Genomic DNA, 12,763 nt, shown 5'->3' with positions numbered 1-12,763 from the left:
TAAAAGAGTATAAACTGGAGAAAGAACAGCCGTCTTGCACCTTATCTTATTGTAATATACATATATATGGATTTCAATTTGTAACTGAGATTCAGAGTTTTAATTATACTCATGACTAACGGACGTTATATTTTATTGTATCATAACATTTCTAATTGTCAGGAATGAAGGAGAAGGAAAAGGAAGGATTTACACAAAATATCTTAAATACAGTTATATTTAATGTTCAAATGTTTTACACAACACTAATGTTGGTATGGCTGATTGATGAGTGTGTTATATAATTTTATAATACAATTAATTTTATAACATAATTAATGATTTTACACTAGTTTTTAATCAAAATAAACGCCCACAATGTCACTTTAAATGATTCGAGTAGCAAACAGAAATACTGTTGAGTCAGAAATCAAAGACAGTATTAACTAGAGAATTTAATGAATTATGAAACAAGGATAAAGTTTTATATGATCAAAGAAATTTGATCACGTTAGCGTTAAACTGTTATTTTACCTTACTCCCAAATTATTACATTAAACATTACCTTAAAAGTTATACTAAAAAAATGTGCATTTTAAACAGCAGTTATATTTCTTTAACCTGCGTATTTAGTTAGTTTCACAGTTCTAAAAAATATTATCTTAAAATGGAAGAAGAAAAAAATATTTGTCAATTTAATATCACGAAGAACATTTATAAAAACGAACTATTTAATATTAAAAATAATAAATGAAAGATAATCTATTTTCAAGACTACCCTGCTGGGACAGCGGTAAGTCTTCGGAGATATAATACTGAAACCAGGGGTTCGATTCCCTTCGGTAAACACAGCCGATAGCCCGCAGTGGCTATGCTATAATGAAACATATTCCTACTTAAGAAACAAACACATGCGATGTACGCTTCAAAATAATGATGGTTGTAACGAATTTGTTTACTTTTTTGTGGAAAACACAATTTCATAACCAGAATCTTTAACACTCATTCCTAATCATGTCATACACGTAAATAAGTAAATTTGTAATTAACTTTGATTTTGTTATTATATTTTCATATGGTTCTATAGGCTAATTTGTATTACAATATATTTCTACCAATGAATAAAGCGAAAGGAAGACTATTTTTCCTTTGCATGTATTACAGATTTCTTTCTTCTTTCCATTAAAGGTAAACTTGAAAATTTTTCACTAATATAGGAGCTTAATGCATTTTTTACTTGCCTGTACCTTGTACCGTGGTCTGCAGTTTCGTCTATTCAAAGCTCATCAGCCCAACTTCAGTCAGCGAACCAAAGAAATACAGTTAGGCCTCTTATAAAGGTGTGAAAATATTAATGGAGTTTTTGAGTATGGTTGGTACAGTTAGTATAGTTGGTTTTATATGATTTGTATTAAAAAAAAAAAAGATTTATAAGAGATTGTAAGCATCTTTAATTTTTTCTGAATAAGCAAAAGAGTTAAAAATTTCGTTGTGTTCTAAGTGAAACAACTGTATTGTAACTTTTGGCCTGCCCTGTACAAATAACACTTATCGTTCAAAACTAGGCCTAGCGAGGTCTGCTGGTTAAAGATGGTTGACTCGTAATCTGCGGGTAGCTTTTTCAGCCACGAAGGCATTATATTGTTAAACCAATTCCACTTTTCATTGATAAATAGCAACCCCAAAATGTAATGGTTGCTAACGGCTAGTTGTTTCCCTCTAGACAGCATATCAAAATTAAGGACTGAGAAAGACAAAAATTATTTTTAATATTAATCATTTTTAAGTGCATTGTTATATTTACTTCGTATTCACTTTAATCATAAGAATGTTATATATTAATAATGTAATTTAACGAAAAATATAGCTTATAGTGCAAAATAATTTTAATCCCATTCAGGAAAAGTAAAGAATACAAGTCATAAATATCATAAATAGTGACAGAGTTTTTAGAAATAAACAGATAAGCTATTTAGGGAAATATTACCGTGTTTAATGTAAACTGTTGTGATTTGCATTAATAATATCCAAAGACATGTAACATAATGAACAAGTGTTGCATTATTACGCTTGCATTATATGTGATGTACCTATTTTTCTATTTCCTCTCAATGTAGGTAGAACTTTCGATATCAAATATGAAAAGATACTCATGTGTGAGCTTATTTATAGAAATATTCTCGTATTCGTTGTGTAATGCAATAATTAATAATAATAAACACATATTAAATAAATTATATTAATTTAGTTATAGTTAAACCCAAAGCTACAACTGGGTTATTTGTGCTCTGCTTAGCACAGGTATCGAAACCATAATTGTTGCATCCTAAGCCTGTTGACGTACAGCGGGGCTTCAAATTGTCCTGATATGGAAATCAAAGCAAATAAATGTTGTGCTTTCTTCAAATAATTTTAGTAGATTAGCTGTTATATAATTTAATTTCATTTTATAAACTTGAACTTTAATATTATGTAAAAAATAAATAAATTAGGTGGGACAAAGGAATGCTTATTGATTTTTAACAATGCTTAAACCTAGGACTTGATTCCCTGGATGAAGAGTTTGTTTGTTTGTTTGTTTGTTTTGAATTTCGCGTAAAGCTACTCGATGGCTATCTGCGCTAGCGGTCCCTAATTTAGTAGTGTAAGACTAGAGGGAAGGCAGCTAGTTATCACCACCCACCGCTAACTCTTGGGCTACTCTTTTACCAACGAATAGTGGGATTGACCGTGACATTATAACGCACCCACACCTGAAAGGGCGAGCATGTTTGGTGCGACTGGGATTCGAACCCGCTACCCTCGGATTACGAGTCGAACGCCTTAACACGCTTGGAACTGCCGTGCCGGATGAAGAATATACAAGCAGTCCATTGTGTAGTGTTGCACTAATAAACAACAGGAACAATTATGTTTTTTGTTTTGTTTTTTAGTATTTAGATGTATTCCAAGAAAGTAAAATAATTTGTAAGTGTGTTTGCAGTTGAGTTTAAAGGAACAAAAATCGATAATCGAATTTAATGATTAAAAATGGTTTACAACTAAAATTGCATGCACATGCTAATCGGTTTCACACATGATTTTAGACGTAAACTGCTTAGTTTATTTAAAAAGTTTAAAACTGAGCGGAAACAAAACATCTACCTTGTGTAACACTTTATTTAAATATTTACTAACATATATTAAAGGTAAAATTAGAGATAAAAATAGCCACTAAGGCAAACAGATTATTTAGTCTCTGAGTTTATATTCAATTACAACAATGACAAATTAATATTAGAGACGCATAACATAATTAACATCTAAGTTCAGAGGTAATTTTTTTAAGTAAAAGTGTTAATATTTAAGTTTACCCGTGGCTTTTGATATAAAGACAATGACAAAAAAAAAAAAAGAAGTTAACATTTTATTGTTATTATTATTCGTGAACAAAATAATTCATAGAAATAAGCAAAGTTTTGATTTTATTAGATCTAACCATCGAAGCGTGAGTATAATTTTGAATTAATAAATAAAAAAACATTCTCCTTTAATAAATGTGAAATAAAATAACACAACTAATTTTTATCAAATTAATTAGTTTAATTTATTTGTTTTTTGTAATGTTTTTCACTCTTATTATAATATTTCTATTCTTTGTTTTATTATCTCTAATAGACAATCTCTTTGTGTATGATAAATTGAAAACAACCGATGGTCTTAATGTGAAGAAAAATAAAGTGTTTTATTTTCGTTGACTAGAAGTCTTGGTTACATTTTGTTTTATTTATTTTTTACTCAGGGAACAATAAGTTGCATAGTGCATAACACTTTCGAGTCACAGCCAATCACCGATACTTATCTGTCTATTTAAACTGAATTACGTTGTTAATTGTAAGAAAATGTCACTGTTTTGGCCAGGTCTATGAAGATTCACCGCTTAGTTGACCAACTTTGCATTCAGCAAGGCCTTCTCCACTAATGTTATTTTATTATTTGTTAACTTTATGATAAAATCTTTATATACATTAGAGATGTTTGACGTTTAAAAACCTTACTTTCCAAAAGAAATAGTTGTATTTAATTTTTGTTTCCTTTATTTGAAAAGGTAATTTCTTGCACACATGGTAGACTCGTTATTCCAAGAAATCTCTGCAACATACTTGTCATATTTTACTGATGCATTTTGGCAGTGTCCTGATTATACATCACCTGTCAGGCTAAGTCACATTAACATATTCGTTTTGTTTGCACAATACGTATTTGTATGCATTTTACTCTTTATTTTATTTTTTGGCAAAGAGAAAGGTACTAAATACCCTTTAACATTTTTGGATAGTTACGATTTACATTATGTCATCATAGGTCAATAATCACTGAAAGATATCCCAACAAAATACCAAATATGCAAACATGATTGTCATACTCCATAACGTCAGATAACAGATGTTAATGGAATATACAGAGTAAACTATAAGATCCAACTTAATTTTAGAAAAGAAGTTAAGCCCAATATTGTACACAAATATTTTACAATCGTAGGTTTCTTTATTTGGAATAAAGTACAATACTACACAATTAGCTATTTGTGCTCTTTTCACCATAGGCATCAAAACAATTAGAGAGTTACAGTGGTAGAGCTCGGCTATTTTGGTGAATATTGTAACTCGTTTGCTATTGCATATTTATTTTAATATCGATATTTGTCCAGTTAGAAATATCTATTTAGAAATGTGTTTAATTTATACTGTTAATTCCTGCATATACTCTAAATTTGTAAAAAATTCTCGAGTGTAATAATGCTTTACGAAAGCACCAGCATGTCTTCAAGTATTGTTGCCAATTGAAATTTCTAGAATCTTTCCTCGTGTTTATAAACGACGCGCCAAGAGAAAATTTTATATTCTTGGTTTGCTACAGTTAGTATACTATAAACATCAGAAGCTAGATCAGTGAAAAACAGATATTAAGAAGAAAACTTGACTAGGAACATTTACATCTTTAGAACATTACAAACCGTTTAACTTATACTGGGACAAAAACGAAAATATACACCTTTCTATTGAGAAAAACCCTATGGGGCCAAAACGATATCATACACCTTTCTTTTGTGAAAAACCCTATGGGACCAAAACGATAATGCAGTGTATAAATACAATAAACTAAATACTATTGTTTTACGTCAAACATAATTCATTAGAAGTCACTAGACCTAAAGTTGGTGATAGAAATTATATATACTGCAGATATTTTTATCATATTGCTCGTAATTTATCCGTTGAGAAGAACAGTTAGTTATCATACACCTTGTTATAAGAGACAAGGTTCTCTTGTGAGTTAGACAGTAGCAAATAGTGTGAATTTATCAAAAATATCTATAACTGTTGAGGCATGTTAGTTGAATTTATAAAGTGGTGTTACTGTATAAACGTACTGTAAGGAATTATGAAAACAGGACCATGAGAACTAAATCATAGCTTACTGTATTAATATAAGAATTTTCCAAATAAATTATAAGTGATATTACTATGAAGTGAACGGCATCTACCACGGTGTAGATTACTATGGCAGTTACTGCATGTAGAACCATAATGTTGGAGTATTGCTGTAACTGCATAGCTTTCTATTGTTTTTATAGTTGATCTAGGACTAATTTCAGCATTAGTACTTAATACAATGTTTAAGTTGACATTAATTCTGTTTTAACCTATATTACTTTTAAAGTTTACTAGTAATATTCTTTATATATTTACTATGACGGACCGTTGTTATACGATCAGGTGATTATGGCAGCTGTTGCGTGATCTTACTAGAGTAAGTTAACTTATTTTTAGTGAAAACATGTTAAAGTTTTGATGACTCTAACATTTGTATATTCAATATGAATATATAATAAATTTCTAACAAGCAAAGACCTTACTTATTCTTTTTTATAACATAAAAAGTATGAAAGAAATATATATATCAATCTTCAACGGACTTACAAGTGTAAGTATGCCAGTTACAATTAGTAAAAAGCTACTTACAATACATGCTGCCCACTATATATATATATATGTATTGGATATAATACGTGGATAACATAACTTATAGCTCTCTAACGGTGAGCAGGGTCAAATAAATTTAATGTCAATTCGTGATCTTCATAGTTACTGTTGGCAGTGTCATCAATTAGGCTTAGTTTATTATCATAAACACGCATATATACGTGCCTTGAGAGAAAATATCGAACCAGACACATGTAACGTTTCGGTCTTAGCCCACTAATCCCAAGTTTTTAAGTGCGAAATGAATATACGGAATATATAAATATACAAAAAGTAAGCATATGAAAATAGGCAGAACTAGAGGACGGTAATAAAGTAGACTTTATTGAACACTGAAGCATGCGAAATTGGCACGCAAATGATGTTAGAGGTCGCTGACATCAACATAAGGCGTTTTAAGGCTGTTACCTTGCAATAGTTTTACACACTTATTCACACGAACACAAGATTGTTAGCACGTTATGAGATAATTTTTGTTTTTTTGTTTTTTCACCTTAGGCCTCGATTGTTTGGAGCTGACACGCCAACTTTCAGATATAGGTAAATTAAAAGTCCATTTCATAGGATAGGGTTTATACCTCGTTATACATGCAGAACACTACCTTGAGAAAATTTTCTATGCCTTGCATAATAGGATGAGAAGTATTTTCATGAGACTCCTGTTCAAAATCACTTAAGTATCCGGAATTAAAAGATCTAATAATGGAAAAAAAAAATGGGTAGCTTTTCACTATTTCAGATGGAGAGCACAGGTTATTCTTATTAATGAGAAAATACAGAGTCAATGTTAACTCAGGCATCGTAAAAGTCCGAGCGACATCTTATATATCTCTTGCCATATACATGAAGATCCGAACTGCGTATTCGAATCGATCATTTCAAAAGTCTTAACTGTCAAGGAAGAAGACTTCAGGTCATGTAAATTGTAATCAAAATCAAGCATGAAATAAATTCCAGTTTATGCGTTGCCCAGCGTAACATTAACGAAAAATGGGATAAAAAAAAAAGGATTCGAAAATAGCCCTTAAGCAGGTATAACGTTATAAAAATGTACATATCCATAAATTCTGACTGTTTTATAAAAGTTAAGTGTCATATTTAGACCTTATGTATTACTCAGGTTTAATGATATTTAAAGAACGCCACCTATTCTCATTTGTTTCATTCATTTATTCTTAAAACGTTTTTGATGTTTAATGATATTTAAAGAACGCCACCTTTTCTCATTTGTTTCATTCATTTGTTCTTAAAACGTTTCTGATGTTTAACAAATATTACAATTTTTCTCACATCATGCCACTTGGTGAACTTACCTTTCTTAAAACCCCACCTCTGTTTCAGAATTTCGAAGTTTTCATTCAAAACTACGCAAAGGAAAAGTGGGTGTATGTATCTCAAAAATAGCTGGTATGGGTATTAAAAGTTATTAAAATAAAGTAGAGAACAACGTTTCGACCTTCATAGATCATCTTCAGGTTAACAAAAGTCATACGGAAAAGTGGATTTAATTTTGAATTGACAGATTAGAAGGAAGACAACTACTGATGAGCAAGCATTGCCATCTCCTTGACTACCGTTGTCTGACCAAGTAGTAAGATTCGATCGTCACTCTTATAACGCACACGATTTCTCAAAAAAACAGAGAGCGTTTTTGGATAAACGGCCTACCTACCATGAATCACCAAATTCACAGTTCAAGCGTCTCAACTACCAGACCATTCCCGGTCCCATTACATAAAAGACAGCTAATCCTAAATTTTTACCCTTACACAGAGCATTCAAAACAAGACAAAACAATACTTGCCGTACATTTCTAACAATGTTTATGTATCAAATCTTATATGATAGTTTACAACAATTATTTTAAAGAACGGATATTCTAAAAGCATATAAGTTTAATGAAAACATTATAAATTCAGTCCCAACAGATCCATATGACGCGTTTTTAGAACATTGTACAACTTAGTAACGTGTTGAATACATAGGTGAAGTTTAGAATGCAAACACCCATTATTAACTGAAGCTCACGAAACACTGAAATAACTATGCAAATTAGTCAACAATGTATATTAATAAATATTGCAAGCGAGATGGCAGACAGTTAATTGTACCCACCCTTGGACTATCGTAATAGAGAAATGGTACTTGACCATCACCTTTATATAGCCTACGTTCCCAAAGTGCAATTTTGCTCCAGCAGGACGCAAACCATTGACCTCACCAATCAACAGTCAGACTCGCGATCCACTTTGCCACACCTGGAACGTAGCTTAAAAGTAATTTTTTTTTACAGATCTGTAATAACTAGGAGAGCAATGAAAACTCGATTTTCAATTAAAAATAAAACAGATATAGCTGAAAATCACGCCTTATTTATTTGTTTGTTGTGTATTGACAGCTTAAGCTTGATAAACAACTTTTCTTTATGCCATTTAGACATTAAAAAAAATATTGTTACTATATTTGTTCTTTTATGGATGGAGAGCACAGGCTATTCCAACTGAACGGAAAATAACAGCCAATGTCAATACTGTAGATGAATATAGTATTTTTTTACTTCAGGGCGGAGTTCGGAGGATTTTATTAAAAGGTGAAATTTTGTTCCAAATCAGTTTCTTACATTATAGATGAAATATTCCTCCTTACTTAATTACACTTCATTCTCACTTTTCATATCTTCCAAACTTAGTGTTATATGTAAAACTGGACACTTTTAAAACAGTATTAAGCAAAATTCTGTTGAGGAATTTCCACTTCAGACAAACCTGTTATGTTTGTTCGTTTTTTAATTTCGAGCAAATCTACACGACGGCTTTCTGTGTTAGCCGTCCCTAATTTTGCAGTGTAAGACTAGAGGGAAAGCAGCTAGTGATCACCACCCACCGCCAACTCTTGGGCTACTCTTTTACCAACGAATGGTGGGATTAACCGTCACTTAATAACGCCCCACGATAGAAAAGGCGACCCTCAAATTGCGAGTCAAGCGCCCTTACCACCTGATCATGCCAGATCACCTCTTCTGTTAGCCATTTCTGTAGTTCGGTTATCATGATGGTTTTTTATTCCTTGTTACAGTGTCATACAATGGAAAAAACAATTTTACAGGGGTTTTCCATTTTTTAATCAAACCTCTTTTGTTTACATCTTTCAAATTAAACATTCTGCTTTATTCAGAAATTATGGAAAGATAATAAAAAAGAAAAGAAACGCAAGTAGTTATAAAATGCATTTATACAGATTTCAGTCCGGCATTATACTTTCAATAAATTATAACAAATGTATCGCAAATATACGAGATTACTGTTCAATCATCCTCCTGTTCACCTGTCCATTCAAACTTCCGTTCATTATTCATTGTAAGATATATATAAACTTATAAACGTAGTCAAAAGCATAATACTGATTTACTATTTTACAATGTTTACCATAAGACAAATTTAATAGTCATAGTCAGTGATATGGCTATTGTGGACCAAAAATAAAGAAATTAATTGTGTATATCGAATTATGCCTTTTCATATTTAGTTTAATCTTGCACATAAAATAGTAGAAAATACTGATACAAATGAAACAAGAAACAAGTAAATATCTGAAACTGTGTTTATGGAGAAATACTGCATTTGTTACCAAATGAACATTTCATCAAAACAGAACAGTTAATAATGGAAATCTAACCAAGATATCAAAAATGATACCTACCAAAAAAGATGTTTGAATTTTACCGTATTTAGTAGTTATTTTTTTTCTTAATGTTCATTTAACTGAGCAAAACATTGCGTCCAATATCTGGGCTCATCAAACAGGTTGGAATAGGATAAACATAGTCGCTATTTATAGCATCAAGAAAAAACGCTTTGTATGGAATGAAATAGATTAAGCAAGTGAAATGTAATTATTAAAAATTTTGGATAAGTCGTATACAAATTGGTTTTTAAAATAATCATTAACACCTCATGTGTGAAACTAAAGCCAGACTAACACTATGTGAGAGCCTACATTTTCAGTTTAGTTTTTAAACAAAGGGTTTTATTCAGCCAAATACTTCTCAGAGCAACTGTAACCGAATCTTAACTTAAAAGAGGAAACAGAAAACGTAGTAGTACACAGAGGGAAATCGATGAAGTTCGTGTGTCTGTGAGGTCAAGAAAGATGTAGAGGACATATGTCCACTGGAAAATGCCCCCCATGTGCATAGCGGTATGTCTGTGGACTTACAACGCTAAAAACCGAGTTTCGATACCCGTGGTGGGCAGAGCACAGATAGCCCATTGTGTAGCTTAATTCAAAACAACAACAACATCCACTGGAAAAATCCCGGCATGGCTAGGTGGGTTAAGACGTTCGACTCATAATCTGAGGGTCGCGGGTTCGAATTTCCGTCACACCAAATGTACTTGCAACTATTCGTTGGTAAAGGAGTAGCCCAAGAGCTGGCAGTGGGTGGTGATGATTAGCTGCTTTCGCTCTAGTCTTACACTGCTAAATTAGGAACGACTAGCACATATAGCCTTCGTGTAGCTTTGCGTGAAATTTCAAACAAACGAAAAATAATCCAGTGGAACACGTTAAGAGTACTAAGTGAACCCAAGAATATGGCATTAAGCTTATCACATTGAAATGTGTTAGGATCTGGATGAAAAAGTCAGGGCTGGTCAACATACTTGAAATTTTGGAATGGATATAAGAGCAGAAACTAATTGTGATAACAAATGCCTCACTCAATCAACGAAGGCGCGATTGCATGGTAGACACATGCGGAGAGATAGACATATATTGTTTGACTGGTCAGTTTCTAAACTGGACAATCTATTTCATATCCTGACAGACTCCCAAACCTCATCACAAGATTGAAGACAGGTTTTGTCTGAATACCATGAGTAAAGCCTTTGAGAGACTTGAAAGCTCATCTGATAACGAACTGTATTCCACACCACGGCGTTGTATCATTGAAAGAGATGGCGGTCCACGTAACTGATGAAATCTCCGAATGATGTCATCAGTGAAATTACATGTGGACTGATCACGCTGGTCAAGGTAAGCCTGGAGGAGAGAAGCTGGAAATATAGAAGCGGAATGAGAGTGAAAGTACAAGGAAAGGCCATATACTAGTTAAATCAATTTAAACTTGTCACTGTAATTAGAAGAGCCTTGTAGGGAAGAGCTGTATCAAGGCAGGTGCCAAACTTCTCAGGGTGTAAGTAGTAGTAGAAGGAATACTTTTAATATTTTTTGTCTTTAAATTTCGCGCAAAGCTACTCAAGGGCAATCTACGCTAGCCGTCCCTAATTTAGTACTACCAACTCTTGGGCTACTCTTTTATCAACGAATGGTGGGATTGACCGTAACATTATAACGCCCCCACAGCTGAAAGGGCGAACACTTTAGAGCGACGGGGATTCGAACCTGCGACCGTCAGATTACAAGCCGAACGCCTTAACCTAACCATCCCGGTCCAAAAATACTTTTAAACCCAAAATGTTTTATGCATTACGCCGGTATCTTTTTTAATGATGGCCTAATAATTATCATCATATTGTAAACAATTTAAATTCTATTTTCAGCCAAAGAGATATAAATGTTACCTCGAACGTACTAACGGTACAAAGGGTAGTAAATTAGTATTTTTAGCCTAACGCTGAAAGCGTCCTCTCTGGTTTAAGTAGTTAAAATCAATTTATTTAAATTGAATATATTGTGTTAAAATAATTGAATAAAAAGGTGACACACAGTAATTAGTAATAAAAAGATTTCTGCGAGCTCGTTGTTTTTTGTGATCGGTAGTTCAGAATTACGGATGTTGCAACGTTACCTGAAATGCACATTGGCAAAGTGTGCTGTGAGATTCTGCATATAGAGAGGATTGTTTGAAGTGAAGCACAAAGCTACACAATAGGCGATCTGTGCTGTACCCAACACAGGTATGGATATCCCGTTTGTAGCGTTGTAAATCCGCAGACATACCGCTGTGCCACTGTGGGCTAGAAAGGGGGTAACCTGTACATGTATGATAGATATATAAATAATGAAAACAAGGCTCTTTATTAAACCTATTTTCCAATTTTTTACAAGTAAAAATGTACGATTTAAACAAAATCTGAATAATAGAAAACTAAAGAATATACAAATTCAACAAAATTTGAATAATGCAAAAATTAAACTGCACAACTTAAGCGAAATCTTAATACAATAAAAAAAGTACTTTGTCTCTTTTACGGTTGTTTGTTTGTTTTGAATTTCGCGCAAAGCTACACGAGGGCTATCTGTCCGTAATTTAGCAAGATAAGGCTAGAGGGAAGGAAGCTAGTCATCATCACCCACCGCCAACTCTTGGGCTACTCTTTTACCAACGAACAGTGGAATTGACCGTCACATTATAACACCCCCACGCTAAAAGAGCGAGCATGTTTTGTGTGACGGGGAGTTTAACCCACGACCCTCTTTTACGAATTTTATTTCTATGTTTGTATCGAAAGAAGGTAATTTGCCTTAAAGTCATTTATTGTATCCTGATTGAAAACTCTCTCGAAAATGTTTTTTTTTCTAAACATATATTTTCATGTGAGAAAGCAAAAAAATCAGTTATGAACGTTTTTGTTTTTTTAAATCAATGTTGTTTTATAGCAAGCTGAACACGTTTTATTGTCGGTGGTTCCCAGTTGGGACAGCGGAAAGTGTACGGACTTCCAACACTAAATCCCTGGTAGGACTTCTTGCGGTTAACAGTCCAGATAATTGTGCAAATAATATAACATGTTAAA

At 32.7% G+C, this 12,763-nt stretch overlaps 1 protein-coding gene across 8 annotated transcripts in view; it reads right to left on the bottom strand.

The window, feature by feature from the left end:
• LOC143241031 (transmembrane protein 45B-like) overlaps positions 1-12,763 on the bottom strand; it is a 242,523-nt gene that overhangs the window by 132,092 nt on the left and 97,668 nt on the right. The window contains exon 1 of one of the 8 annotated variants that reach the window (XM_076484456.1): positions 11,815-11,976. The exons of the other annotated variants lie outside the window; for them this stretch is intronic. The gene's annotated coding sequence lies outside the window, so the exon portion shown is untranslated. Of the gene's footprint in view, positions 1-11,814; positions 11,977-12,763 lie in introns of those variants that run through there. 8 annotated transcript variants of the gene reach the window in all.

This window comes from Tachypleus tridentatus, chromosome 13 (genome assembly GCF_004210375.1).
Source record: "Tachypleus tridentatus isolate NWPU-2018 chromosome 13, ASM421037v1, whole genome shotgun sequence".
NCBI classification, from domain to species: domain Eukaryota; kingdom Metazoa; phylum Arthropoda; class Merostomata; order Xiphosura; family Limulidae; genus Tachypleus; species Tachypleus tridentatus.
The sequence above is the reverse complement of the archived record's forward strand: the minus strand, read 5'-3'. Positions and strand labels throughout refer to the sequence as shown.